The sequence below is a fragment of the Herpailurus yagouaroundi genome, unplaced genomic scaffold (assembly GCF_014898765.1).
Source record: "Herpailurus yagouaroundi ecotype Mexico unplaced genomic scaffold, PumYag 162, whole genome shotgun sequence".
Lineage (NCBI taxonomy): Eukaryota > Metazoa > Chordata > Mammalia > Carnivora > Felidae > Herpailurus > Herpailurus yagouaroundi.
The window spans coordinates 28,767,465-28,794,244 of NW_024412403.1; the positions used below are offsets into that span (position 1 = coordinate 28,767,465).

The 26,780-nt window shown below is 36.0% G+C and overlaps 1 protein-coding gene and 1 non-coding gene across 2 annotated transcripts in view; both read left to right on the forward strand.

Annotated features, from left to right (window-relative positions):
* The window catches only part of NRIP1 (nuclear receptor interacting protein 1), a 101,693-nt gene that overhangs the window by 23,139 nt on the left and 51,774 nt on the right, over positions 1–26,780 (forward strand). The gene's annotated exons all lie outside the window — the stretch shown is intronic.
* On the forward strand, positions 1,169–1,322 carry LOC121036554 (small nucleolar RNA SNORA62/SNORA6 family). Its single transcript, XR_005793386.1, has one exon. It is a non-coding gene; the product is annotated as a small nucleolar RNA SNORA62/SNORA6 family (small nucleolar RNA).

The following is a 26,780-nucleotide window of genomic DNA, read 5'->3' on the forward strand; positions in this document are numbered from 1 at the left end:
GAAACAGGCTCCAGGCTCTGAGCCATCAGCCCAGAGCCCGACGCGGGGCTCGAACTCACGGACCGCGAGATCGTGACCTGGCTGAAGTCGGACGCTTAACCGACTGCGCCACCCAGGCGCCCCTACTTGGAGTGCTTTTAAGGATATTTGGGAAATGTCTATCAGTGTATCTTTTCTTAATGATAGATCTTACTATGAAATGGACTTAATTTTTTCCAACTTTAAGTAAAATCTAAAGTTGTTTTTTAGGAGGTATGAAATTTTTCTGTCCATTAAAAATAAATTGCCCGTTTTCTGATGCCATTATGGTATATATTTAGTCACTGAAACTGAGGTCTGTCCTAACCCTAGGGAAGGAAAATAAGACACAGAACCCTTATATATACTTACTAGTGTAGAAGTACTGAACGTTGATTTTAAAATAAGTTAGACATTTCATACGTAGGGCTTTTATTTTATTCCTGGATTTTTGGATACCTCTTGAATATCTAAAATAATATACCCTTGAGTTACAAAATAATTTGCTTTAGCATTTCTGATAAATATATCTTGCTAACTTTATCCATGTTGTGTTAATCTTTTTGGATATCTAACGTGAAATTATTTATTCTGGAACATAAGGACTTGAGAAATTTTATGTCCATCTTTTTCTCAGTCTTACTATAGAACAGTGCTGTTCATTGAGTAGAAATTCACACAGAAGAAGGGCGCCTGGGTGGCTCATTCGGTTAAGTGTCCGGCTTTGGCTCAGGTCATGATCTCACAGTTCGTGAGTCTGAGCCCCACATCTGACTCTGTGCTGACAGCTTAGAGCCTGGAGCCTGCTTTGAATTCTGTGTCTTCCTTGCTCTCTGCTCCTCCCCTGCTCATGTTCTGTCTTTTTCTCCTTCAAAAGTAAATAAAAACATTAAAAATAAATTAAAAAAAAAGTATAGTGTAAGCTACACATGTAATTTGAAATTTTTCCCTAGGCACATTAAAAGAGGAAAAAGGAACTAATCAATCAATGAAATATTTTATTTAACCCCCATCAGTAAAATACTATCATTTCATTGCATAATTAACATAAAATTCTGAGATATTTTACATTCATTTTCTCACAGTAAGTTTTTGAAATTCAGTGTATATTTTCATTTATAGCACATCTCAATTCAAACTAGTCACTTTTCCTGCACATTGTTAGAGCTTGGAGTTGAGGCCACTGGCTGGCAGATGAACTTACAGGTGTATATAGTGTGCTGTAGGAGGGGGAAATCTTTTGTTAACACCACAAGGATCTCCGGCTCAGTGAGTGGAATTTGATAGTAATTCTGGCTACAAGCATATAAATAAGTAAGTAAATAAATAAATAAATAATTTAATCTTTATTTATTTTTGAAAGAGAGAGAAACAGTGTGCGAGCAGGGGAGGGTCAGAGAAAGAGAGGGAGACACAGAATCCGAAGTAGGCTCCATCTCTAAGCTGTCAGCAGAGCCCGACACGGGGCCTGAACTCATGAACCATAAGATCATGACCTGAACCAAAGTTGGACGCATAACCCACTGAGCCACCCAGGCATTCCAATAAATAAACATTTTAAAAAATGAAATAAAAATAAAAAAAGTTTTAAAAAGGCAAACTAGTCACTTTTCAAATGCTCAGTAGCCACATGTCTATCATATTGGACATCATAGCTATTTATATCTTGAGTTTTTTAAAGACCATGTGTTTGCCAAATTCATATCTAATTAAAAGTATCCTTTAAAATCCGGTAGAAAGATGCCATGTTGAAAGCTAATATACCATCTTTTTAGTGGGTCTCAAACAGCCTGGTTTTCCTTCGGTGTTGAAATAAGTAACGTTTCCGTTTGTTGAACATCAGATAAAGCAGTTAGTCAATGGTTGGGGCACATGTATGAAAAATACACTACCTTTATACTGTACAATTCAAAATCTGTAATAGCAGACTCATATTTTCCACCTTACTCTAGGTTATATGCTGAATAGAATTTTATTCTTTTGTATGTTCCTGTTTTTCCTTTTTTTAATTTTTTTTTGTTTATCTATTTTTGAGAGAGACAGAGACAGAATGCGAGTGGGTTAGGGGCAGAGAGAGAGGGAGACACAGAATCGGAAGCAGGCTCCAGGCTCCGAGCTGTCAGCACAGAGCCCTACGTGAGGCTCGAACTCACCAGCCATGAGATCATGACCTGAGCCAAAGTTGGATGCTCAACCGACTGAGCTACCCAGGCGCCCCCCTTTTTGTCCATTTGGTAAAAGCATGGCTGGTTTTTGTGACAAACTGAATGATGTAACTCCTCTATCTCCTGCATAAAATAGGGCAGTTAAGAACAAATGGTTATATGTATACATATAGATGTATCTATGACTTTTCATTAATTAGGATATTTAAAGGTTACCTAGATTTTGGGGGTAATGTTTCTTCATGTATATATTTGCCAAGTAGGATAAATCAAGATCTATATGCTATCTTATATGAACTTAGATCAGATTTTACCACCAATTTGGCTTGTTTTAAGCTTTTTTAGTGTTCAGACTTCAGAATGTAATTCAGAATGTGGATAAGGTAGTATTGACCTTTGAACATGGTAACACGCGGTGTTGTCATGGGGGATAAAGCTCCTGGATTAATACTTGCTATAACTGTATGTTAGCTGTTACTTTGGGCTCTAGATCTGTGGTAGTTGTTTTATAGTCCTACTCACTTTTTTTTTCCTTTTTAATATATAGTACTACTTCTTCCTTTTTAACGAAATCTATTTTTTTTGACACCCAGTTCTTTAAAAAAAAATTTTTTTTTTAACATTTATTTACTATTGAGAGACAGAGAGACACAGAGCGTGCGCAGGGGAGGAGTAGAGAGAGGGAAGACACAGAATCTGAAGCAGGCTCCAGGCTCCGAGCTGTCAGCACAGAGCCTGATGTGGTGTTCGAACTGTGAGATCATGACCTGAGCTGAAATCAGTCGCCTAACCAACTGAGCCATCCAGGTGCCCCGACACCCAGTTCTAACATTATATATTATTGGCTACTTTTTTTAGAAAAAGTATTTATTTATTTTGAGAGAGAGAGAACATGAGTAGGGGAGGGACAGAGAGACAGAATCCCAAGCAGGCTCCTTACTGTCAGCACAAAGCCCTGTGCAGGGCTTGAACTCCCCAACTGTGAGATCATGACCCGAGCCCAAACCAAGAGTCAGACACTTAACCGACTGAGCCACCCAGGGTCCCCTGGCCACTTTTTGAAAAAGAAAATCATTCCTCTGCTTTTAAGCCTTCATCTTAGTAGTAGTAAAATTAAAGTTCTTGTATTAGCTGATAAGGCTGTGGCATCTTCTTGATGAGGCCTAGCCTGGTAACCACTCAAGATGGAAGCCTCCCCTCTTGCCTTTTTTACTTCTTTTCTTTTTCCACAACACTTAACCACCTTTAAGACTACCATGAAATTAATTTTTAAAAAATTATTGGTTACTGATTATTTTCCTCTTCTATAGTGAAAGCTCCCTGAGGGCAGGAATCTTTTTATGTTGTGTCGTTCATCCCTAATATATCTGAAAGAACCTAGAGTGGTGCTGGGCATCAGTTGGTATAGCCACTATTGAACACAATGATTATGGAACCATATGATCCAGTAGTCCTGCTTCTGGGTATATAACAAAACAAATTGAAATTAGGATCTTGAAGAGGTATCTGCACTCTTGGGGCTCACTGCAGCACTATTGGCAATAGCCAAGACACGGATAAAGAAAATGTGGTATTTCCATATAATAGAATTATTCAACCTTAAAAAAGAAGGAAATCCTGTCATTTGTGACAACATGATGAACTTATAGGACATTATCCTAGGTGAAATAAGCTAGACAGAAGAACATGACCTCACTTACATCAGGAACCCAAAATAGTCAGACTCATATAGAAGCAGGGAATAGAATGGTGTTTACCAGGAATTGGGAGGAGGAAACTGAGGTTTTGGTCAAAAGTACAAACTTTAAATTACACAAGAGGTGTAAATCCTAAAGACCTGTACAGCATACTACCTATGGTTAACAATACTGTATTTTATATTTAAAAAATTGCAAAGAGGTAGATCTTATGTTAAGTGTTCTTACCATACAAAAAATAAAGAGGGCAGGAGGAAACTTTTCAAGGTGTTGGATGTATTTATGGCATTGACTGTGGCAGTGATTTCATGAGTCTGTGTTTACCTCCAATCTCATCAAGTTGTACAGCTTTTTGTGTATCAATTATACCTTTAAAAATTATTGTTTTTTAATGATAGGCATCTAGAAGGAGCTCGTAAGTATTTATTGAGTAAATATTTCTTGAATGCATGGAGAAGATACACTTTTTTCCAATCCTGAAAATGTGCCTTAGGAATTTTCTAGGGATAGGGAATATTTAAAGCACGAGGAAACAAAGATCTTCAGTTGTATATATAATAATACATTTTGATAGTTTGAATTAGTTGAAAGTAGTTTATTTCTCAGACTGATACGTATGTACCTACGAAAGGTAGCATGTAACTATGAGGTTTCAAAAAGTAGGGTTTATAATTATGGCCAGGTAATTTATCTTTTGGGTATTTACATGTATATTTTTTCATTTGGATCATAAAAATAATGTTATCAGAGAAGGATATTTATAAGATACGTTTTTTGTTCTTGTGAAATATAGAGACATACATCGTAGTTTGGTATCTTAAGATTAGTATGAACCAAATAGACCTTGATAGTTTTTAAGAAGTGATTTCTATCTAGTATAGATTGTCTTTCGTTGTATATAGATATTTTCTAATTGTAGTTGTTGAAAGTTTTATTTTTAGGCCACCTACAATAAATGTTTTTAAAATAATACAAAAATGTAATCAAAGCCTTATATTAAGAAATTGTATATGCTACCTGAGAATATATTGAAAGCAGATATTATAAATGTTTTTTCCTTTGTAGTATAGGTAACTTTATGCAATCATTTAACCAAAGTTTTCATGCAAGTGTGTTTATAAATGTTTGGTTTTATGGGGCGCCTGGGTGGCGCAGTCGGTTAGGTGTCCGACTTCAGCCAGGTCACGATCTCGCGGTCCGTGAGTTCGAGCCCCGCGTCGGGCTCTGGGCTGATGGTTCAGAGCCTGGAGCCTGTTTCCGATTCTGTGTCTCCCTCTCTCTCTGCCCCTCCCCCGTCCATGCTCTGTCTCTCTCTGTCCCAAAAATAAATAAACGTTGAAAAAAAAATTTTTTTAAAAAAATAAATGTTTGGTTTTATTTTATGCCTTCATATATCAGCACATGATATATATGACTATTTCAGTAATCATTTTCATCAGAACAGGAAGAATTATGAGTTTGGGTTTATTTTTTTCTCTTTCCACTGTCATCTTCCAAATTCAAGTATTAGTACTTCATGATTGTTACTGCAGTAGCTTTCTAACTGGTCTTTTTTTTTTTTTTTTTTTTTTTTGTTTATGTTTTTAATTGTTATTTTTTTTTTTTTTTTTTTTTTTGCCATTTAGTTTTTATTATTCACATTGTATGTACTATAAGACGGTAAATCTTTCTGAAGTATCATAACTCTAAACAAAGACCTTTGCCTATAAGAAAAAGGCCAAGTCCTATTTTTACCTGGCTCCTACTTCTCAGCATCATATTCCATTTGCCTTATCCTTAAAGATGTTAAAGTGCACATTTCTTAGATGGCCACACTGGTTTCTCAGTCTTCATCATCAGTGTCTTGTGATCACCGCTCATTTTCTTTTACCAGAACGCTCCCCATTCTGTGATTTGAGTAATCACACCGAAGTGCCCTCTTACACTCTCCCTTGGTTGATGAGTACCATTCACACTGCATTTATTTTATTCATCTCTTCTGAAAGACTGTAAACTTCTAAGGGGAAGGGACCATGTCTTTTATAAAGTTGTGATGGGTAAAGCACTCAGCTTTCTGCCATATATATATATATATATATATATATGGTTATCAATCAAAATGTTGTTGAAATAACTCCTCCAGGGTGTATCCCGGAGCTCTAGAAATAAGAAAAGGATAAAAACTCATCCCATGTTATGTGACGCAAGTCACTTGAACTTACTGTGCAACAGTTTTCTGTGTGAAGGTGACATGATGGCATGTGTGTTAGAAATTTGTAGGTTCTGGGGCGCCTGGGTGGCTCAGTCGGTTAAGCGTCCGACTTCGGCTCAGGGCATGATCTCGTGGTCCGTGGGTTTGAGCCGCGTCAGTCTCTGTGCTGACCACTCAGAGCCTGGAGCCTGTTTCAGATTCTGTGTCTCCCTCTCTCTCTCTGACCCTCCCCCATTCATGCTCTGTCTCTCTCTGTCTCAAAAAAGTAAATAAACATTAAAAAAAAAAAAAATTTGTAGGTTCCAAAGTGTGGGCTAAGTGTTCATGAAAGGACTCAAACTGTATCTTGTTGACTACATAAGTTTCTTTGTTTTTATGTAAAACATATAGAATGTTGTTTTGTTTCTTACCTGAATAATGGCAAGATTGATTTAATGTGTTAGCTGAATGTTTACTATAATAAGTCTCTTTACTATTCATCTGAAACAAGAAAGAAAATAGGCCTGTGGTGAAAGTAATAAATTACCTGTGTGAAATGCAACAGTTTCAGAGATGAATGGATTTAAAAGTTTTGTTAACACCTTTCCAAAATTGATCCTTAATTCATCGTATGTTTGAATTACATGGAGTAAAATACATTTTTTGAAGGGCATCATCTCATAGATTTCCATAAATTTCTCAAAGGTGACCCCATCCCTGTCAATTCTATTTCCTAGGAGTATTTAAAATTAAATAGCTTACCTGGCTAGTGCAGGTTCTAAACGAGACTGAATTTGGGATCGTGAATTCTTTTTAAAATTTAATTGGGGTATAGTTCTTGTACTAAGAACAGTATGTAGGATTGGAGTGAGTTTCTGATTTTTGGAGATTTTTTTTTCTTAAAAACAAATCTGGGTATTGTGTATATCTGGGTTATAACTGTGAATTAGTTCAAAGAAGAAGAGAGGTTGAGGTTGAGGGAGGAAACAAGTTTCATAGAACCAGCATCTTGAGGCATCAATACTGTGATCATCCGTAGACCCTGAAAATGTGAGCCTGTATGTTCTTTTGCGTTTAAGTGCTCAGATGTTGGTGACACGAATTGGTAACAGAGACTGAATTTGTAAGGAGGAAGCAATGACTGCGGTTTCTAAGTCTTCCTTACTCGTGACAAAGTATGATGTGCAATTTGTAAACTGTTCTGTTGGCAACTAAGCAGGTTTGGGAAGTTAACCTTATAGGCCGCCCAGGCGTATTTTAGGTGGTCATTACAGAGAGCCCTTGTTTTATTACCTAGGTCATAGTAGAAAATATTTAGCCTTTTCAATTTTTTAATGGTGACTAAAAATTTGATCCTTTGGTTTTATTTTATGATACAGACAAAAATTCAGAAAGAAGTCTAAGTGTTTATCCTAATTGAAATGGATATAACCTGACCATGAATGTTATTAATGTTACTTTGACATATGTGTTAAAAATATGTGCATAGAGTTTGTATTAATATTGAATTTGTGCTGATTTACTATTTTCATAGTAATTTCAGTAAATAAGAAATGGATAAATAATACTTTCATTTCATTAAGTACTCCCATGAGTTTCTCTTAAGGGGGAACAGTATTTCTTGGAAAGTTACAATTTAAACCTAGTCTGGTGACCACAGAATGCTATTTACTTAGCTTTTAAGTCTTTCGCAATAGTGTAACTTGAGAGAAAGCAGCAGTAGTTGTTTTGTTTCTTTGTTTTATATATATATATATATATATATATATATATATATATATACACATACACATATATATACATATACATATATATACACACACATATATGTGTATATATATGTATATACACACACATATATGTGTGTGTATATACATATGTATATACACACACACACACACACACACATACACATATACATACACACCCAAAGGATATACAGTTGACCCTTGAACAACATGGGGGTTAAGGGGACTGATCCCTGGCACAGTTGAAAATCTGTAACTTTTGACTACCCCCAAACTTAACTCCTAATAGCCTACTGTTTATCAGAAGCCTTACTGACAACATAAACATTTTATTAACACATACTTAACACATATTTTGTAAACACATATTTTATGTGTATTATATACTGTAGTCTTACAATAATACTTAACTTTTTCTTAAAGTTTTTGGTATTTCTAGCTTACATTGGTTCATCTGTTTTTTTTTTTTTCAAAATGTTGCAGATCTCCAAAAAAATTTCCAATATATCTATTGAAAGAGAGTGTACCTGCACAGTTCAAACCCATGCTGTTCAAGGACCAGCTGCGTTTCTCTTTTACCTACTGTGCAGATACTAAGAGTAACCACTATTATGGCCACAGTTTCACACAGTGACATGGAAAATGCTGGTCTTTAGAGTCATAAGATTTATATTTGAACCATAGCTTACCAAACAGACTGTTAACAAATCATTTCACCCGAGCCTCAGTTTCCTAATCTGTAACCTGAGCTATAACCTCATCAAAGGAATATTATGCAGAGCAAATGAGGAAATAAAATTTGTTGTCACCAGTGTAATGTTCTCGAAGGATAGTGTTGTACTCGCAATAGTGTTAATTATGTTCCAGAAGAAATAAAATAGGTGATGACTGTTGATGATTGCTGTTTTACACAATAGCACACTCTTCTAAATAAAGACCGCTGTTCCACACATTTTGCATTTTTCTTTCTTTGCTTCTATTCCACTTGAAGAGTATTCACAAACCCTGCTCCACGCATTTGAACTCCTTTCAAGTTTAAACCAGTTACCATCTGCCACCTACTGACCCAGTTCTCTCTACTTCCTTCAACCCTGCTCTCCCCATACACACTTGCTTATTTTTGTTGGCTGATTAAATTGGCCTTCAGTTGATTTTTCCAAAGACCTGTATTAATACAGGGTTAGAAATAGCAGCTTCCAAATGTGTTTGAACTATCAAGCAAGGTGCATAGGAGCCAATAGTAATACTTTTTTTTTTTTTTTTTTCCCTCTAGGGAAGACAGTTGTCAGGGGAAACAAGTAGTAAAACCTCAAATGGACTTGCTTTTTCTTTCATTGTACAGCAGTTCTGGGTTTTCAAAGTGATTTCTGCCTCCATACTCAAGTGAAGAAAGTTTTCAGTATAAAGTATGAGTTTGTAAAGTGACTCACCACATATGCAGGTGCTTCAAAATGCATGCCCTGAACTACTATTTGAATTTTTATAGGTTTGCAGTTTTGCTGACTGCAAGAAAATAAAAGGCCTGGTGCCAGTTCTTACTAGGTCAAGATTTATTTTAAAGGATCAACATTTCCTCAGGTTTTTTGGTATTTACAAAAGTCCTAGAGATTTTCCTGCAAAAAGACTTAATAGGCTTTATTCCAGTAAGGAAAATTCAGAATGCTTGTGCCATGGTAGTAACAAAAGCAATATATTTGGTGAATTTGTTTATTTTTATTTTTTTTTTTAATTTTTTTTCAACGTTTATTTATTTTTGGGACAGAGAGAGACAGAGCATGAACGGGGGAGGGGCAGAGAGAGAGGGAGACACAGAATCGGAAACAGGCTCCAGGCTCCGAGCCATCAGCCCAGAGCCTGACGCGGGGCTCGAACTCACGGACCGCGAGATCGTGACCTGGCTGAAGTCGGACGCTTAACCGACTGCGCCACCCAGGCGCCCCGATGAATTTGTTTAAATACATTGCCAGAAGCCAGACTACCCTAAAGATGTATTTTTATTTAAAGAGGCTCATGGGGGCAGCAAGGACTAGTAATTGTATTTGTTCTAGGTGCAGCTTGTTCTAGGTGTATTTGCTCTAGGTGCAGAAAATTTGACCAGTGATTTAAAAACAGACTGTTAGTCTTTCATGAAATGGTCAGGAGATGGGTTGACCAAGGTGATTGGTCTGACACTGTGGAGGCTTACTCCAGTAGCGGTTTGTGAAATGGATTATAAAAGCACACTGACCTGAATTTGAATCCCGGGCCTGCTCCTTAGCTGTGGTGTGACTTTGGACAAGTCATTCCACTGCTCTGAGCCTTACCTTCTTCAGCTGTAAGGTTGAATAGTATCTATTTTATAGATAATGATTAAGTGAGTTAATGTATGACTTAGTATAATTGTCAAAAACTGGCATTCACTTGCCAACCAGTTAATAAAAGTTAATTATAATGGCTGGGAGTTAACCCTCCAAGTAGTTGTTTTAAAAGCTTGCATTCCTCGGGGCGCCTGGGTGGCGCAGTCGGTTAAGCGTCCGACTTCAGCCAGGTCGCGATCTCGCGGTCCGTGAGTTCGAGCCCTGCGTCGGGCTCTGGGCTGATGGCTCAGAACCTGTGATTCTGTGTCTCCCTCTCTCTCTGCCCCTCCCCCGTTCATGCTCTGTCTCTCTCTGTCCCAAAAATAAATAAACGTTGAAAAAAAAAATTTAAAAGCTTGCATTCCTAAAAGTACGCTTACCAGGACTAGCACTGAGTAATGTGTAGAATTGTTGAATCACTATATTGTACACCTGAAACTGTAACACTGGATATTGACTATACTGGAATTAAAGTAGAAAGCTTTGGGGCGCTTGGGTGGCTCAGTTGGTTAAGCGCCAGACTTCAGCTCAGGTCATGATCTCACGGTTTGTGGGTTTGAGCCCCACGTCGGGCTCTGTGCTGACAGCTCAGAGCCTGGAGCCTGCTTTGGATTCTGTGTCTCCCTCTCTGCCCCGCCCCTGCTTGTGCTGTCTCTCTCTCTCTCTCAAAAAGTGAATAAACATTTAAAAAAATTGTTTTTAAAAAAGTAGAAACTTCATTAAAAAAATTGCATTCCCTATTGAGAGGCATTAAAGTATAGAAATATATTTGAGGTTTCCTAAAAATCTTAAGGAAGCCACATTAGACTCAAAGCAATATTTATAGGTAATAGATTGAATTTGACAAGCATTGAGACACTATGGTGTGGTGGTTTTGAACAAGTGTGAATCCTAACTCTGCCACTTACTTTGTTGGCTTTGACTAATCATCTTACCTCCTAAGGCTCAATGTTCTCATCTGTAAAATGGGGATAATTTTATAGCATTGTTTTGAGAATTGAAAGAATTAAATCATAGGGGTGCCTCAGTCGGTTAAGCATCTGACTTCGGCTCAGGTCATGATCTTACAGTTTGTGAGTTCGAGCCCCGAATCGCGCTCTGTGCTGACAGCTCAGAGCCTGGAGCCTGCTTCTGTTTCTGTGTCTCCTTCTATCTCTGCCCCTCCCCCACTTGTGCTTTGTCTTTCTCTGTCTCTCAAAAATTAAAAGAAAAAAGAAAGAATGAAGCCATAGAAAGCACTTAATGTCATTCTTGGCACATACTGTGCACAGTAAGTTTTAGTTTTTCTTGTGAGTCCATAGATACCCTTTTGGGCATGGCCTTGAGTACTTGTGAGAAATAAAATTCTGAATTTTTTTTTGATGTAATAGTTAATGTTGGAATTTTGGAATTAATACATTTTTTTTCGTTTGTATAATGCTTATCTAGTTGACTTAAATTAAGATAAAACACTAAAATGTTTTGAATCTCCTATACTCAAAATAACAATTCGTATTTGGAAAAACAGATTTTAAAATATCATCTGCTATAGTCTAAATGTTTATTTTCTTCTAAAAATTCGTATGTTGAAATCCTAACCCCCAAGGAGATGGTATTGGGAGGTGGTGCCTTTGGGAGTGATTAGGTCATGAAGGTAAAGCCCTCACAGTGGGATGAGCTCCCATATAAAAAAGGCCTGAAGGAGATCCCTTTCCCTTTCTGCCACTTTAGGTATAGTGAAAAGATGGCCATTTATGAGTTAGAAAGCTAGATTCTCACCAGATGCTGCAGCTGCATGCATGGGGATCCTAGACTTACCAACCTCCAAAACTGTGAGAAATAAATGTTTGTCATTTATAAGCAACCCAGTCCATGGTATTCCATGTTAGCAGCCTGACTGGACTAAGATAGCATCCATTGTTTTGGATAACTCCATGGCTCTCTACTTTTAATCCAGTTTTTATTCATGTTTCTGCTTTCCTTCCTCTTCATTGCCTGAGAGTAACCCAAAGGAGAAGCAGGGTAGAGCAGGATGAGGCAGGATTGCCAATAGATACTCAGCCTTACCATGATCAGATATACTGTCGGGACTAACGTCCTCAGTTAAATTGATTCGTGAATACTTTTTGGTTTTACCAGCAGAATAATTTTGATTGCTTTTTTTACTGTTGTAGTGTATGCTGAGAAGATTTTAAAGGAAATTTCTGCTTTTCCCAGCATCTTTCAATAATTTTTTTAAGAGCCGTAAATCAGTAAATTTTCAGTTTGACAGCTAATAAAAGATTGGTAAGTAAATACCTACCATATATTATAGGTATTATATTAAGGGTAGAGTTAAGTTTATCCTGTATGAAGTTAATTTTTTATATCTTCTATTTGGGGCCCATGATGTCTAAAGTGAGTTATTTAATAGCATAGGGGTTTTACAGGTGTAGAAATTTTCTAAGTTTATAAGACTTTTATGAGGAAACACTGTAGTTTGGTAGGTTCTTACAGTGAGAACTCAAAGTTAGAGTTTCGGATAGATAAAGCTTTGATTTTGTTACTAACGGTTTGGCTTTGAGGTAAAAATCAAAACCTGATGACTGTTAGCCCTTTGACAAAAACCATTACTGACCCACAACCTCTCTTCCCTTCCAACCTAGAATTACTTCAAAGAGGAAGGGGAACATGTGAGATCAACTAGAAAGCTAAATTTCCAGTGTGTATACACACACAAAGGAAGTGTAGTTATTTATGTTTAATCCATCATGTCCTGATTTTGTTTGGCCTTGGGACCTTCCACCTCCCTCTTACCACCTACCATCCTCTCTCCCTCCTTCCCCTTCTTCCTTCCTTTGGATAAGTACTGACAGTTCTGCAGATCCTTGTTAGGCATATGGTGGTTTAGAGCACATTTTACTATTTAGATTATTTCAAAGCTCTATATTTGGATTGCCTTTGCTTTGGTCATATGTTTATTTTCAACTCTTAATTAAGAACACACTGTTTATAAATTAATTCCTGTGAGAAAATATGACTCACGTTGGGAGATCTTGTTTTATTGTCATATGACATGTTCTGTAAGGCATGCAGCTTAATAGAAAGGGGGGGGCACCTGACATCCATCTTCATTTTAGTTTGACTTAACACACTGCAGGAAACCGTGTGACTATTTGTAATTTTTTTTTTTAGTGTTTATTTATTTTTGAGAGACAGAGACAGCATGAGCGGGAGAGGGCAGAGAGAGAGAGAGGGAGACCCAGAATATGAAGCAGGCTCCAGGCTCTGAGCTGTCAGCCCAGAGCCCGACGCGGGGCTCGAACTCACAGACCGCGAGATCATGACCTGAGCCGAAGTCGGACGCTCAACCGACTGAGCCACCCAGGGGCCCCCTATTTGAAATTTTTTTTGTGTTAATTAAAATATAAGTAATAGAAGACATTACCAAAATAACTTAAACAGTAGGGGATATATCATCCTACCCAACATGAACAGGTGGGTAATTAATTGTCATAGTGGTGTTATCAGGAACCCACATGGTATTTTCCATTTTTCTATACTGTTGCCTTGAGTGTTTTGGCAAACTTTGGTTAAGATGGACATTTTTCCATGCTACTTTTTTTTTTTAAAGAAATTAATTTTTTTTTAACGTTTATTTATTTTTGAGATAGAGAGAGAGAGACAGAGCATGAATGGGGGATAGTCAGAGAGAGGGAGACACAGAATCCGAAACAGGCTCCAGGCTCTGAGCTGTCAGCACAGAGCCCGACGCGGGGCTCAAACTCACGGACCACGAGATCATGACCTGAGCCGAAGTCGGCCGCCCAACCGACTGAGCCACCCAGGCGCCCCCTACTTTTTTTTTTTTTAAGTGAGAAAAACATTTCCAAGTAAACTTCATTGGCCATAATTGCATCATATGCCTGTGCTTCAACCCCTGATTGGCATAGTAAACATTACTTATCTAAGTGGCTTGACCTAATCAGGATTCACCTAAGAGGAAGAGGGTGAGTGTTCTGCCAGCAAGTAAGGTAAGGGGACGTGTGTCTTTGAGAGGGCTCCTGAAGTGGATGACACAGCTAGGGAAGGTCACAGTTTTGTTAATTTCTTCAGCCTTCCTCATGAGATCACAAAATATAGACAGTCACGCTTTGATTCATTCGATATATGTTTATTGAGTATCTACTGTATTCCATTTATTCTCTGTCCTAAGAGCAGTGAGCAAAAAGGGGAAAGATTGCTGCCCTCTTGAAGCTTACGTTTAATTGATGAGATAAACAGTGTAAAGCAGTTCAACTTCATGATATCTTACGAGCAGTACTGAGTAAAAACTGAACCGGAGAAGGGAACATGGAAGGTCTGGGGCAGGGGTGTATGAAATTGTAGATTGTGTCCAGAGAAGGTGTTGCCTAGAAGATGACTTTCAAATAAAGGTGGAGATGGTGTGAGAGCCAGTGTACAGCTCTTTGGGGAGAAGAGTATTCTAGTCAAAGCCCCTGTGGGTGAACGAGGGAGAGTCACAGGAAGTGAGGTCAGAGTGGGGAACTGCTGCACACTTTTGAGCAAAGGACTGACTCAGTAAAGCATTTTCACAGAATCATTTTGGCAGTTGTGTTGAATAGGCCAAAAGGCATTACAAACAGAAGCAGGGAAGCCAGTTAGGAAGCTATTGTAATAATCCAGGAGAAATGATGGTGATTTGAATGGGGGCAGTGAGTAGTTGGATTCTAGATATTTCCAAGGCAAAGCCTACAGGATTTGCTGATAAATTGGGTGGGGCCCATGAGAAGAGGAGAGGCATTTAGGATGGCAGCCAGGTTTTTGGCCTGAACAGTTAAAAGAATGGAGTTGATATTATCTGAGATTAGGAAGAACAGGGACTCAGTTATTGACATGTTAAATCTGAGATGTCAAATAAACAATTTATAGATGTCAAATGGAGATGTCAAATAAAAAATGGATATATACATATTTCTTGAAGAGGGATCAATACATATATTTTAGAAGTATGACATTGGCCATTAATAATCGGGAATGGCTTTTAAAAGAATATAAATTAAAAAAAAAAAACAATAAGGGGGGAATAGGAAATAGAGAAATAAAGTATATATGGGGACATATATTTTATATTTCATTGAACAAATACAAGGAAATATTGGAAGTAATTAAAAAAATTAATGTTTATTTGGTTTTGAGAGAGACAGAAACAGAGCATGAGTTGGGGAGGGTCAGAGAGAGAGGGAGTCACATAATCTGAAACAGGCTCCAGGCTCTGAGCTGTCAGCACAGAGCCCAACGCAGGGCTCGAACTCATGAATTGTGAGATCATGATCTGCGCTGAAGTCGGACGCCCAACCGATTGAGCCACTCAGGTGCCCTGGAAGTAATTTTAAAATAGAGATTCAAAGAAGCATTTATATACTAAGCATTTGTTTAGTGCCCAGTGTATTCTAGTAAATATTTATTCTTTCTATCAATACCTCATTTAGTTTTTGTTTGTTTCCTGTATAAAATGATGCAACAGTCCATCTAAAGGACGCATGTTGTTAACAAATAGGCTGTTGTCCCCACCCCAGCTTCCTCAGCCTGTTAAGTATTGTGCAGCCTGTTAAGTAATGTTCACGCATATCATTTAATAGTTATCTAAGCCAAGAGAAAGAATTGCCGTGATACACACACACACACACACACACACACACACACGTACACTATGTATGTATCAAGACAAGTGACTTTTCTTTTGAAAAAGAATTAGTGCAAGATGCCTTTTAACCAGATTATTGTATTTGTTTGTGTTTAACAAGAATGCAGCACATAGCTAAGATTTTCAATCTGTATTGCATAAAATGCTGAGAAGCATCTTATAAACTACCTTTTATATTATAGGTACTCAATAAATATTTCTAACTTATTTTTAAACTTTTAAAAATATTTTACTGCATGAGGTAGGTGTTGCTTGATAATATGTACCCTATGTTTAATGCAGGGTTGTGGAGAAAATTGAATTACCCTGGGTTTTGTCAGATAAAAGTACTACATAGTAAATATAAGGAGTTGTTTTTTGGGCAAAAAAATTCTGTTCTTTAATGTGCATTAGGCTTTTCTGCCAATCAGGTGAATATGTGACCACTAGCCTATATACCAATGAGGGGAAATGTTTATAATTAAAGGGGAAATACTGTTTGTTCAGAATGAAGTATATTGAATTACTTCCGTTTGCCTATTTCTCGTGTTAAGTAATTTGTTGCAAAATGACCATCTCCCATAAGAGAGTTCTGCAAATTTGCGGTAATTAAGCTAGCATTTATACTAGTTTTGAGACCAGATTGATGATAGATAAGAATTAGGCTCATTTTTTGGTTGACCAAGCTCTAAGTTTTTATCTATACGTCTGCTTCCCAGTTCTTTGGAGTGTATCTCTTTATATACTCCTTTGCTTTTTTTTAAAAAGGAGAGTTAGGAAAATCTGTTGCCCAGCAATTAACATTTGTTCATGGGTGCAACTTAAGATGCATACCTAACTAATATTCTTATCAAAGTAAAACTCTAATTTGCCACAATGTGGCGCTTATTTTTTATTATGCAAACAGGAATATATTAATATTATAAAGCATAATATTAAAATGATCTACCAGCCAACATGGAACTAGAGCTTTACTAATAAGGTTGCATCTATTAGCATATACCTCTTGCCTGTACCTCTGCTCTTACTGCTCTCCCTGACCCCCCAATCACTCTTCAATTTTTTTATCATTTACTTTTTAATAACACTGGTTTTAATCCATGGATCTTTAAGTAATATGCTGTTTAATTTTCCTTTTTTTTTTAAGTTTTATAAAAATGGTGGCATATATAGTCTGAGATCTGCTTTTTTTGCTCATTATGGTCTTTTAAAATTTATTTATTGTTGTGTGTAGTTGTACATTTATTTCACTGCTGAGTAATATTTCATTGTATGAATTTATTTATTGTCTTAGCAGTAGACATCTGGATTGTTGCTGTTTCGTATTTTTTTTTCTTGTTTGCTTGTCTTATTTATTTTTGGTGTATCTATATTGAAGTTGGTGTACATCTGTACATTGATATATATATATATATATATACATCCACACACACACACACACACACACACACACACAATGAATTGTTTATTGGGCAAAGAAATTCTGCTCTTTAGGATGGATTAGGCTTTTCTTATCATACTTCTGACCAATCAGGTGAATATGTGACCACTAGCCTTTATGACCAGTGAGGGGAAATGTTTATAATTAAAGGGGAAGTACCGTTTGTTCAGAATGAAGTGTATTGAATTACTTCCGTTTGCCTATGTCTCGTGTATATATGTAGCTATTGGACACATTGCTAATGTCTGTATTCTTTTATATGTGTTCTGGTGCACATGTGTAAGACTCTAGAAAATATACCTAAGAGTAGAAGTGTAGAGAATCATGTGAGTATTATATGAGTACATTATGCAATGATAAGAGTCAATGCCAATTGTTTTCCAAAGTCATTGGACCAGTTTCCATACCACTAATAATATCACAGAAGCTCCCAGTGAACCAAATCATTGCTGAAACTTGGAAATCTCGGGCTACATAATTTTTCTTAATATAGCAGCTACAAAATGGAACCTTATTGTGGTCTTAATTTGCCTTTCTGTGATTGCTAATGACGTCTGGAACATCTTTTCATGCGACTACTCACCATTGGTATTTTTCTTTCATGAATTGCTTGTGTATGTCTTCTATGCATTATATACTTAAAACTATGCATTAAATATATTTATTTTTATATTTAAAAAATTTTAAGTAACAGCACATGGAAAAGTTTTAAGTACAATAAAGGAGAAAATTTTTCCCCTGAAGATTTGATTTGATGCTTCATCACCCCTGAATAAATGAGTGTATATTTCCTACAAACAAGGACATTGTCCTATAAGACACAATAAAGCCATCAAAATCAGGAAATTAACATTGATGCATTACTACCATCTAATCCTCAGATCTCATTCAATTTTCACAAGTAGTCCCAATAATGTCCTTTATAGCAAAAGGATCTAGTTTAGAAGCACGCCTTGCATTTTACTTGTCACATCTTTTCAGTCTCCTTCAATCTGGAACAGTTCTTCAGTGTTTGTTTGACTTTCAAGACCTTGGCACTTTTCAAGACTATACTGTATTGGCCACTTATTTTGTAGAATGTCTCTTCTTTATGTTTGTCTGCTGTTTCCTAATGACTACATGCAAGTTATGAACACTTGGCAGGGATATCACAGACGTTATGGTCTGTCTTCTCTTTGTAGCTTATCAAGTGGCACGTGATTTTCATTTTGACCCTTTACTATTTATATTAACTTGATTAAGATGGTGTCTGCCATGTTTCTTTTTGTGAAATTACTCATTTTCCCTTTGTGTTTAATAATTGTTTTGTGTGGAGATACTGTGAAACTGTGTGACTGTCTCCTTCCTGATCAAACTTTAATTAATTTCTCTGTATCAGTATGAGTTAATGATTCTGTATATTATTTCAATGAGCTATAATCAGTTACTATTGTTATTTTGATGCTCATCTTGCCCTGATTTAGCCAGTGGGATCCTTTTCAGTTGGCTTCTGTGTCCTTTTGACATGCCACTCATCACTCATGCTGCTGCTACTTCCAATTTCATTTCTTTCTATAACAGTGAGATTAGTCTAAATTTATTTACTTATTAACCTAAATTTATTTACTTATTTGATCAGTCCCACTGTATGTGATGAACCTGCCCTATTCCTTGGACCCTCTTCACCAAATTCGGTTTGAGCTTTGAAGACCCTTCATGTGGAAGCCTTCCTCACCAGGTTTGGATTCCTACAGTATACAGCACAGTGCATCTTTTAATGGGCACCTTCCTCCCCCTGATCAGGCATTGACATCTACTGTTAGATCACTGCTGTACAGGGTCCTGCTCAACCCACACTACTCTGCCAGAGCTTGAACTCTGACTCTCATGCCACATGGTTGTCTCCACTCTCCACAGGCACTGCCTCATCCTGTTCAGGCCCTCACACCCTTAATTAGGGATACTTTTTTACATTTTGCCTATTTTTAATTAAAATGCTGTAGGATACACACACAGACACACAGGCACACACACACATTCTGGGTACCAAAATTTTCTTTGTCCGTGTGCTTCGTGGTATTGCAATCTTACTTTTCCTTATTGTATTTACAGATGAAAGGAGATTTTTAATTATAATATAGTTGAATTTATTAATCATATGCTTTATGGTTAACCCTTTCTGTGTGTTAAGTTTTAAACTTTTTTTCATACTCTGAGTTCATAATGATAGTCTCTTATGTTTTATTTAAAAAAATAGTAAAGACTTGTCTTCTCTACCTAAAATTTTAATCTCTCTGGAATTTATTGTTTCTATATTATACAAGCGTGGTCTAGTTTCTTTTCCCCCCCAAATGAATAACCAATTCTCTCAGCACTGTTGAATGATTCCTCCTTTCTTCAATGATTTGCAGTGTGACTTTTGTCAAATACGTTTTTTTTATATGTGAAGGTCTGTTTCTTTTCCAACAGTTTGTTTCTTTTCCAAAAACACACTAATTTCATTAGGACAGCTTTATGATAGATCTCGGTATAGGCAGGGCCAGTTCCCTACTGGATTCTATTTCTGGTTGGATGCCTTGTCCATTTGGGCTTTGGTGCTCCACTGTGAATTTTAGAATCAACTTATAAAACCTTTTGGATTTCAGTTGGCATTGCATTAAATACATTAGTCCAATTTGGGGAAAAATCATCATTTTATGATACAGAGTTTTTCTATCATATCATGAACGTGGTATGTTCTCTTATTTATTTAGCTTGTATTTAATGTCTCCCAGTATATTTTCAAGTTACTTTTATTCTTAGATATATTTTGTTGTTGGATGTTTTTAAAATGTTATTTTCTGTTTGTTACTGGTTTGTAAAAATACAGTTGACTTTTAAAAAATGATTTATAATTAGCCACCATGAACTGAACATTAACATACCTGTTTAAATAAATGTTAGACATGCCCAAAAGCAAATAGCAAGATTAGAAATCTAGATTTTTACTCTGAAATTTCTTTTGATGTTTTAATAAATCCTAGGTTAATAGTCCTCTTTTAAATAGATTTATTGAAATACAGTTCACATACAATAAAACTTACCCATTTCAAGTGTTCTTTGTAGTCACGCAGGTATGCGACCAACACCACCATCCATCTGATTTATGAACATTTTCATGACCCTAATAAGAAACTCCATACCCATTAGCAGTCACTCCCCATAAGAAACTCCATACCCATTAGCAGTCACTCCCCATTCCTGTCCTTCCTCACTCCCAGCCCTAGGCAACTAGTATGAATCTGTTTTCTGTTTCTGAATTTGCCTATTCTGGATATTTCACATGAATGGAATCATAATACATGGGTTTTTTTTGTGACTGGCTTCTTTCACTCAGTATAATAATTTTCAGGGTTCATCTATGTTGTAGCATGTATCAATACTTCATCTTTTTTTTTTTTGGCTGGATAATATTCTATTGTATTGTATATATCATATTTTGTTTACCCATTCATTAGTTGATAGACACTTAGATTGTTTCCAGTTTTGGGTCATTATGAATCATGCTGTTATGAACATGCAGATACAGATATTTATATGGACATAAGTTTTCATTTCTCTTCTATTTATACCTAGGGGTTAGAATTTCTGGGTCATATGGTAATTCTATGTTTAACTTTTAAGGAACTGCCAAACTGTTCTCCTTAGCAGTTGTACCATTTTACATTTCCACCAGCAGTATGAGAGAGATGAATAGTCCTCTTAAAACTGCTTTTGAATTCTCTAAAAAGTAATTGTTATACATTAGGTTTATCATTAAGTATGATTATTATTTTAAATAAATGAGAAAAATGGCAATTTATTTTAATATCAGATTCATTTTATGCATCTGTATAGAATGTATCCTTTTTACGATTATGGGTAGAATATATCTTTTTTATTTTTTACAGCCTTATTGAGGTATAGTTTCCATACCATACAGTTCACTCATTCTCATTGTTCAGTTTGGGGATTTTGAGTCAATTTATTTAGATGTGCAACCATCACCACAGTCTAGTTTTAGAACAGTTTCATCGTTCCAAAGGGTTCCTTCATGCTTGTTGCAGTTAATTTCTGTTCTCTTCTCCTGTCCCAGGAGATGATCTGCTTTCTTTCTCTGTAATTTTGGCTTTTCTAGACATTTTACATATAAATGGAACCATCCAAAAAACAGCTATAAATCCAGCTTCCTTCCCTGAGCATTGTTTCTTAGGTTTATCCTTATTGCATGAATTATTAATTTATTTCTTTTTTTGGTCGCTACTTTATGCTCATCCCTTCACCAGTTGATGAATATTTGGGTGTTTACAGTTTGGGGCTATTATGATTGATGCTGCTCTGATCATTTGCATACAAATGCATATGTTTTCATTCCTCTTGGTTAGATATCCAGGAGTGAAATTGCTGGGTCATATGTTTAAGTATATGGGTATGTTTCACGTTTTAAGAAATTGCCAAGCTGTTTTCCAGAGTGGCTATGCCATTTTACATTCTCATCAGCAGTGTATGAGGATTTCACTTTCTCCCTATCCTCCCAACCTTTAGATTTTTCAGTTAAAAAAAAAATATATATAGCTATTTTAATGAGTTGTCTAGTGGAATTCCATCGTGGTTTTATTTGCATTTCTCTATTAGGTAATGATGATGAACATCTTTTTGTATGTTTACTACACATTTATGTGTCTTTGGTGAGATGTCTTCAGATATTTAGCCCATTTAAAAAAAATTGTTTTATTCTTCTTCAAGTCTTAAGGGTTTTAATATTTTAGATACCACTTCTTTATCATGTATATCATGTATGATTTGCAAATATTTTATATTATTATGTGGTTTGTCTTTTATGTAAATTATGTCTTTTGAAATTTTTTTCAAGTCCCAATTGTCCATTTTTTGTTTGTTTTTTAATGGATTACACCTTTGTTGCCATGTTTAAGAATTTTTTCCCTGACATAAGGTCACAAGATTTTTTCCTGTGCCTCTTAGAAGTTTTGTAGTTTTAGTTCTTATAATTCGAGTTATGATCCATTTCAAGTTCTGATTTTTGTATGTTGTGAAAGATTTACACTTATTTGTCTTTTTATTGTTGTGTATGATTTTTCACCTGTTCCAGCATCATATATTAAAAAGACTGTTCTTTCCTCATTGAAACACTATGGCACATTTGTTAAATTCAAATGACTATGAATGTGAGAGTTTATTCTGGGCTCTATCCTATTTCATTATCTGTATGTCTATCTTTATGCCAATATCACACTGTGTTGGTTATTACAGCTTTATAGTAAGTTTTAAAGTTAGGTAGTATAAGTCCTAAAGCTTTAGTCTTCTTTTTCAAAATTGTTTTGGATATTCTCAATCCTTTATACTTTCATATGTATATCAGAATCAATTTCTACAAAAAAGAAAGCATGGTAGAAATTGATAGATTTATTTTTTTATTTTAATTCCAGTATAGTTAACATACAGTGTTATATTCGTTTTAAGTGTACAATGTAGTGAATCAACAATTCTGTATATAACCCCGTGTTTATCACAAGTGTGCTCCTTCATCCCCATCACCTATTTTCACACCCCTCCCCCCCATTGACCTCCGCTCTGGTAACCATCAATTTGTTCTCAATAGTTAAGAGTTTGTTTCTTCGTTTCTTTCTCTCTCTTTCTCTCTCTCTCCCTCCCTCCCCCTCTTTCTTTTTATCCCCTTGCTCATTTGTTTTGTTTCTTAAATTCCACCTGAGTGAAATCATATGGTATTTGTCTTTCTCTGACCAGCTTATCTTACTTAACATTATACTCTGGCTCCATCCATGTCATTGCAAATGGCAAGATTTCACTCTTTTTTTTTTTTTTTTTTACAGCCAAATAATATTCCATTGTATATAGACAACACATCTTTTTTATCCATTCATCTATTGATGGACATTGGGCTGCTTCCATAATTTGATGATTTTAAACAATGCTGCTGTAAACATAGGGGTGCATGTATCCCTTTAATTAGTACTTTTGTATTTTGGAGGTAAAACCCAGTAGCATGATTATTGGGTTGTAGGATAGTTCTATTTTTAACTTTTTGAGGAACATCCATACTGTATTCCAGCGTGGCTGCACCATTTTGATTCTCACCAGCAGTGAAAGAGGGTTCCTTTGTCTCCATATCCTCCCCAACACTTGTTGTTTCTTGTTTTTTGGTTTTTTTTTTTTGATGTTTTTTATTTACTTAGAGAAAGAGAGAGAGCATGAGGAGAGAGGGGGCAGCGAGAGAGAGGGGGACAGATGATCTAAAGTGGGCTCTGAGCTGATAGCAGCAAGCCCAGTGTGGGGCTTGAACCCACAAACACGAGATCGTGACCTAAGCCAAAGTCAGCCACTTAACCAACTGAATCACACAGGCACCCATCTTGTGTTTTTGATTTTAGCCATTCTTAGAGGTGTGAGGGGATATCTTATTGTGGTTTTGACTTGCATTTCCCTGATGATGAGTGATGTTGAGCATCTTTTCATGTGTCTGTTGGCCAGCTGCATGTCTTGTTTGGGAAAATGTCTATTCATTTCTTCTGCCTATTTTTTAATTGGATTATTCATTTTTGGGGGGGGGTGTTGATTTGTAGAATTGCTATCTTAACAACATTGTCTTCTAACCCATGAACATAGAATGTATCTTTGTTTATTTAGATCTTTAATTTCTCTTAACGTTTTCTAGTTTTTCAGTGCACAGGTGTTGCACTTCTTTTGTTAAATTTCTCCTAAGTCTCTTTTTGCACTTTTTGCTGCTATTGTGAGTGGAACTTTAAAAATTTAATTTTTGGATTTATTTTTAGTATATAGAAATGCGATTAATCCTTACATTTGGATCTCATACCCTACAACCTTTCTACATATTCTTAGTATTTTTTTTTTTTTTGTAGATTTCTTATCTACATACAAGGTAATGTTGCCTGCAAATAGAGAGTTTTAAGTTTTTCTTTTCCTGTCTATGTGTCTTTAAATTTCTGGCCTGATTGCAATGAGTAAAGTCTCAGAGTGGTATCTAGAGCAAATGTCTTACCTCTTTACCAGCGTGATAGGGCAAAGCATTCAGTCTTTCACCATTAATTATGGTGTTAGTTGTAGATATTTGTCTCAAAAAGGAAGGGTTGTTTTCACACTGAAACAATCAATTAATTGTTTGTTTCACACTGAAACAATCAATTAATATAGCTTAATATAACGTAGTAATCCATTAATGATAGAATAAAGGATAAGAACCCCATTAAGCATCTCAGTAGATGCAGATAAAAGAAAACAAGGAAACAGAAAACAAAATAAAGAGTTTAAACAAAGTAAGAGGTAGAGAGGAAGCTACTTTCCATAAAGTGATAAGGAGAAGCTTCTCTGAGGAAATGACATTTAAACTGATATCTAAATAACCTGAAGGTCCTAATCATGCAAATAACACAGTGAAGAGTAGTTTCGCAGTTGGAATCTTGTTCCTTTTTAATTCCAACACCTAGCACAGTCCCTAGCCCCTAGAATTTGTTCAACTTAACAGATAGTTTAGAACCTTGCTTTCTTAGCATCACATGCATTCCTTTTACCATCTTTATCATTAAATATTATTTGAAATAATATATTTTGATGATTGCATAATATTCTACAGAAATACTTCTTTTCTACAATTCTAACAAAGTTATTTAAATGTTTTCTTATTCATAGAAATGCTTCCTATCTTCATAGTTCAAAACACCTGGTACATTCAGTTTCACTGACTGGACTTAAGACTGAATTACTCATCTATTGATATAAGACAGTTTTAATCTGTGAGAGGTGTTTCTTTTATATTATCTTTTGCTAATTTTTATTTAAATACTTATTAATCTTTCACGTGATCCTGTTAGCTCAAAGGGGTTAAAACAATGTTTTAATAGAGACCAGCCATTAAACATTAATACAAACTATTCTAGAATGTGGCACCGTATCAGACACAGATTGTGAGCTCTGGATATTTTTTACTCTTTACATGGAAAATGTAGTCATGAACTTCATATACCATCCTCCAGTGTTTTTGCCCTACTTTAATTGAAACCATTGTAGGTGGGTTACAACAGAGAAGAGTCCGATTTATGTTCCAGAGAACTGCCAAGGCCCCATCTTGGTTCCAAGTAAAATATACCAGAGTTTGAATTTCACTTTAAGCTTTTACTGGTTTTATGATTTGGGGTAACTTAAACTTAGTTTCCTCATCTATAAAGTGGGGTTGATAACAGTTCTCTCATAAGGTTGTTTTAAAGATGGTGTATAGAGAGAGGTTAGTGGAGTCCTGATACACAATAAGTGTCCAGAAAACAAGAGCTTTTTAGTCTCTCGTAGTCATGGGGGTGATGGTTAGAGTAGTAACTACAAGGGTTTCTTATGCTTCAAGACCTCATCAGCAGATGCTGACCAGCTTCTTCATAATGTGCCTCTGAAGATGTTTACTGATACTTTTGTGAGGAGTTGGTCATTTTCTTCACTGAATATAATATACTTGGAGTTGTTTGGAGACTATTTCTTGTCTGCACATGTACCAAAAGAGATTTGGCCCAAAAGGTGGTATTTTAAAGTACCGTTAAGTTAGATCTTTTGACATCAAACTTGTAAGTCACTATTTGCAGCATTCATAAATGTAGTTATGGGTTCTACTTTTTTTTTTTTTTTTTCCAAGAAGGAAAGAAATGCAACTGAAAACTGAGTAATCAAATTCTTGAATTTCAGTGCTTTAGTAGGTAATGTTGACCAGGGACAAGATGAGGTTGCCTGGGTATAGCTTCTGAGGTTGGGCCTGGGAATTTAGGACGTCCCTAAGGCCCCTAGCATATTCAAATGAGAATACTAATATAGTAGCAAATATGGGTATTTTTAAATTCACGTGTAAATCACTGCCTTCTAGTTATACATAATCAGAAGTGATTGTCCCCTATTCCTCTTAGAATTCGTACCAGAGTTGATAGTTAAGACTCCATTTAAATCCAAGATCTGTAATATTGGGACGTGACATTTACCTAGTCTTGCTCATTGTCTGTTTCCCCTTCTATAAAATGGGATAATGCCTTCTCTGCTTGTTTCACTGAGTTATGAAGATCAAATGAGGTCATGCCCATAAAAGTGCTTTATAACTGGTAAATCACTTGGCTACTAATTATTACTCCAGTTCATCCTGTCAGACCTGCCCTTTTCTCACTACTGTTGGCTAGGTCACTGGTGGAGGTGACGTGATAGCTCAAAACTCTGTAATGTACACCCCCTCTGAGGAGTATTTTACTTGTACAAGTTTTACTTGTACTAGGGAGTGGACACTTGTAGACTGCTGCTGTTTTCATCCTTGAATTTGTTTTATTGATTACCAAAGTAATACATGTTTATTATAAAGAAACTAGGAAATATAAATCAGCAAAAAAGGAAAAATAAAAATTATCTCTAAATGAAATAATTGCTGCATTTATTTTCATATACTTTTGAAACACATTCAGTTTACTGAACATAATGCTGTTTCCTATTTTTATCACTTACTATGTAATAAGTTATATATGATGATATACTATAATTTTTTATGTA